Source organism: Myotis brandtii, unplaced genomic scaffold (assembly GCF_000412655.1).
Source record: "Myotis brandtii unplaced genomic scaffold, ASM41265v1 scaffold68, whole genome shotgun sequence".
In the NCBI taxonomy this organism is placed as follows: Eukaryota; Metazoa; Chordata; class Mammalia; order Chiroptera; family Vespertilionidae; genus Myotis; species Myotis brandtii.
In genome coordinates, this window is record NW_005370657.1 from 315,022 (window position 1) to 319,781 (window position 4,760).

General features: G+C 59.9%; 1 protein-coding gene across 1 annotated transcript in view; it reads left to right on the forward strand.

The window, feature by feature from the left end:
* Nucleotides 1-4,760, forward strand: part of ZDHHC12 (zinc finger, DHHC-type containing 12) — a 590,635-nt gene that overhangs the window by 137,701 nt on the left and 448,174 nt on the right. The window lies entirely within an intron of this gene.

The window sequence follows — 4,760 nt, forward strand, 5'->3', positions numbered from 1 at the left end:
GTCCCTGCAGAAAGGGGGTACCCGCCGCACCGCTGCCCCCCAGCTGCGGCCCCCCTCCTGTCCCTGCAGAAAGGGGGTACCCGCCGCACCGCTGCTCCCCAGCTGTGGCCCCCCTCCTGTACCTGCAGAAAGGGGGTACCCGCCGCACTGCTGCCCCCCAGCTGCGGCCCCCTGGGCTGGGGCTGCGATGGGGAAGGGAGCAGGCGGGTGCATGCAGAGGCCCCTGGAGCCTCAGGGAGCGGAGAGGAGCTGTCCTTGGCCTTGCAGCCCGGGAGGGGAGCTGGTCCTTACCTGCGGGCTGAGGCCAGGAGAGGGACAGACACACAGACAGGCAGGGGCAGGGAGGAAGCTGGGCTGAGGACAGGGAAGAGGAAGAGGAAGGGGTGGAAGGAAGGAAGGAAGGAAGGAAGGAAGGAAGGAAGGAAGGAAGGAAGGAAGGAAGACAGACCAGCTCTCACCCCCTGGAAATAGTCTCCCCCCAGAACTGAACAGAAAGAAGCAGGAATGGCTGCAGCCCAGCGAGCACTGGAGGGGGAGTCCGGAGGGCGCTTTCCAGCCAGGCCTGCAGAGCTCCAGGGGACCGGGGCCACCTTCCCAGGCCTGGGTGCCTCATCTACCAGGCGAAGGGTCATTCCTTTTGTGGGTTATTCCAGAAGGTTCTGTGGACCTCCCTGGAGGCACCAGGAGGCTGGCAGGTGTGGGGGCTTGGCAGGCGGGAGGCTCCCGTCACACAGAGTCTATGGGAGGAGAGGAAGGAGGAATCTGAGGCCAGACAAGCTCTTAGGTCCCGGACACTCCCGGACGGTCGGTCGGATGGAAAGGACTGTGAAGTTTGCTTCCATCCTCCCACATGCCCTCCTGTCAGCCCAGGATAAACAGCAGGGGGATGGGAGGCCAGCAAGCATCGCCTCTGTTCTGGTTGACCCTGAGGGGAAAGGAAGGCAATGTTGCCTAACGGTTTGGGCTTTGCAGCACAATGATGTGGGTTCGAGCCTCAGGGCTGCTGTTTACCAGCTCTGTGAGCCTGAGCAGATGCCCCGAGGTCTCTGGGCCCCAGCGTCCCCCTCTGGAAGGCAGGCCCCAAAGCCACCCATCTTCCAGGGAGGGTGAAGTCACCCCGTGTGGGTGCTCCACGGGGGCCCAGCACCACGGGGCCCAGCACACTCAGGAGCAGGTATTATTAGCATCTCTGTTTTGCGGATGGAGAAACTGAGGTTCATGTGACTCGTAATTGGCAGAGCTGGGACTAGAACCGCCCCTTCCTGGCTCGCTTTTCTCTGACACCACAGATGGTGCGCGAGGAAACAGGGAAAGGCGAGCAGGGAGAAGGGAATTAGGAGAGCGAGCGAGATGCAGGGAGGCAGCAGCACCGTGATCAATTACTTGAGCTATAAATTTCTGCTGTTTTGCAAAGTGAACACACCTCCTCGGAGAAGCACCGCTCGCTGGGTCTGCTTGGGAAGAACCACACAGCCAAGCTTCCAATGGTGGGAGCGGGAGCGGGAGAGGGGATGAGCTCCAGGACAGGCTCACAGCCCCTGGTGGTGTGGGCAGAGGTCAAGGGCCGGTGGAAAGGAGCTGAGGAGGGGACGGACCCTGGTGGGGGCGGCCTGGGAGCTGCCTGGAGCTCCCTGGGGAGGGAGCTGGCCTCCCCTCCTCCCAGCAGCTTTTCTCCCTCTGCTGCTGCCTGTGGGAAAGCAGTCCCGGGCAGTCCTGTCTGCGACACACACACCTGGCCAGACCCTGACCGCTAGCTTCACAGGTGGTCCTGGGGGCTGCTGGGAGGGGCGCCCGGAACTTCATCTGTAAAATGGGGATGAGTGTCCGGGATCAGAGATGGTGTCCGGGATCAGAAAGATCTAGGATGTAAACGGCTTAGCCTGGGGCCTGGCACACACAGTTTTATTATTAATGTTAGTATTATATGAAGATAACAGAGGCCGAAAGGGTCTGTAAAGGGCTAAAGGTAGTTGGAGATCAATTGAATTATAAGGGGGAGGGTCAGTCCTCCCTCTGATGGACAGTGGTGGGAAGGGTCGCCCACAGTGGGCATATAACTGGCTTGACCTGGCTCAGTCTCCCAGCATGTGGGGGCCTGGAGCAAAGGCCAGGATGAGGCAGCCCAGGCTCCGAGCCCCACCTGGAGCCTGGCCATAGCCCATTGAGGGAAAGAGCCTGGGGGTGGGGAGGCCAGCTTCTCCCTCTGGAATCCAGGTACCCCAGGAAAATGGGATTCCGGGAGCCCCCCTCCAGGGCCTTCCGCGCCGTGGAGTTACAAGGACCACAGCACTGCAGAAGCAGCCGTGTGCTTGTCTTCTGCTGGGCAGGAGGCAACTCAGCAGCAAACCAGCCCAGACCTTGGCATCAAGGAGCTATTTGTCAAGGAGGAAAGCACAAACACCACTCACCCTGAACCCTGGTCTTTGGATCCCAGACAGCAGCCAAAGTAACTGCAGGGGTGGGGGATGGGGGAGACAGGAGGGAACAAGAAAGCTACAGACTGCAGACAGAATGGAATCAGGGAAGCTGGGGCAGAGGGGCCAGAGGGCGAGGGGTGACGCTGTAAACCGGGGTCCCGGAGAAGATGGGTGCAGGTGGGCACCGGGCACAGGGCCAGAAGTGTGGGGTCTCAGGCTGAAGGCAGTGGGGAGCTTGCTATTTTGAAGGAAAATGAAGATGGATTCCTTTAAAACAAAAACAAGCTCCCTGGATGGGGATAATAACAATGTTATTTTAGTTAGGATGGGTTCATGGCTGTACCAAACAGCCTCCAAATAAAAGTGTATTTCTTGCTCATGGTACAGTCCGATGGGCTGGGGGGGTGGGGGAGGGCCCAGGGTCCTGCTCCACACAGTCACTCAGGGGCCCAGGCTCCTTCATCTTGTGGCTCCATCATCTTCTAGGGCCTTATCCTCCTCTGCTATAAACTTGTGGAAGGTGAAAGAGAGAGGGAGGGATGGCATGGAAGGAATTTGTGGACCAAGCTAGAAGGAGAGGAGGCACATCACTTCAGCTCACAGTCCATTGGCCAGAGCACAGTCATGTGGCCATGCCTACCTGCAAGGGACGCTGGGAAATGTAGTCCAGCTGCATGCCCAAGGGGAAAATAAGGAACCAGGGTTTGATGAAAACAAAGCAGTCTCCACCACAAATGCTAACCTCTTTGAGTGGTTGAGCTGTTGCTCTCTAAGCGCCCGGTGTAGGGCCTGGCCACTGATGTGTGTGCCACGGCTGGTTCTCTGTCCTAAAACCGTGGGGCAGCTCACGGAGGCCATCAGGATGGGCGTCGAAAGGCTCTTCCTAGCCCTCCTCCTGAAACTATACATGGAAGTGTGTCGGGGGGTGGGGGTGTTGAGAGAGAGGCGAGACATGGATAGAGAGATGTATTTGGTCGAGGGAGAGCATCCATAGCTTTCACCAGATCCTCAAAAACTTGAGGCATAACAGCTTAAAAAGAGGTGGACCCCTGTCCCATCAAAGCCAGGGCTTGGCTTTGTGCAAAGTCGACTTAGCAAGGCCTTGGTACAGAGTCCCTTGAGCCTTATGGCCCCATTACCCACAGCAGGAGGTAGAGCTAAGGATTCCCCAGCCACCACCCCACCTCCCCCACCAAACAGGTCCCAGAGACCCTGTCAGGGCAGAGAAGGCCCCAGCTGGTCCATGAGGTCCCAGCCAGCTGCAGAGAACAAGGCAGCCAGAGGGCCTGAAGTGCCTGCCCTCGGAGGCATGCAGGTGGAGAAATCGAGGCCCAGAGAGGGGCCATGTTGCCCAGGGTCACACAGTGAATCTGGACAGAGCCAGGATCCACATTCAAATCTAGTCACTCAGGTTTCAGCAATAGAAGGGGGCTGTGTGCCTTGAGCAGAAAAGGGCTTCATCCCAGACGGAGGGGAGAGCAGCCAGGCCCCAGCAGGGACGCGGCCAGGCATCCTGGAGAGCAGGGGACGCGCTGTGACTACGCTCGGGGACTGGCCACGCAGCCAGGACACAGGCCCATCCCTTGGCGAGGAAGGACAGCGGCATCTGGACTGACAGCCCCCTGCCCGGGCTGCACACGTGGGGCAAATTCCCTGTGAGGCAACTGGGGGGCTTCTGCCAGAAATGGGGGTGGTGCGGGGCCAGCCAACACAGCAGATGTCTGCCTGGCCTCTGCACCAGGATTGTGCAATCAAAACAAAACAACCACGGGCTGGTTTCCTGTAGCCCAGGGCCGCTGCCTAACCAGGGAGTCCAGCTCAGAGCACAGCCGCGAGGCCAGGAGAGCAGGCACTCAGCAAACCTGTGCTCCGAGCTCCGCCGGTTCCCGCAGGAGGGCGGCGAGCAGCTGGGTGGCTCCACACCAGGCTGGGCTCCCGTGGGGCTTGCCAGGCGGTTAGAGACTTGCCAAGCAAGGGACACAAAGGCCAGCCGAGGGTCTACGGGAGAACTCATCGCAGGAAAGCGGGGAGGGCTGCCGACCTCACCCCACCCCCAGCGGAGGCCACGGGCTGAGAGCGGGTGCTGGACCTGGAAGGAGCCAGAAACCACAGACAGAGGAGGGCTGACGTGATGGTCAGGGTCAGCCTGCGAGGCTTTGGTCCCCGTGCTCCAATCAAACCCTGACCTCAGCGTCGCTGTGAAGGTGCCTTGTCCATGTGATTGCAGCCCACAGCCGGGGGACTGTCCTCGCTATTCTGGGGGGGGGGGGGGGGGGCTGTCGCTATCACTTGAAAGGCCCTTAGAGCAGAGGTGAGGTGCCCTGAAGGGGAAGAACTTCCACC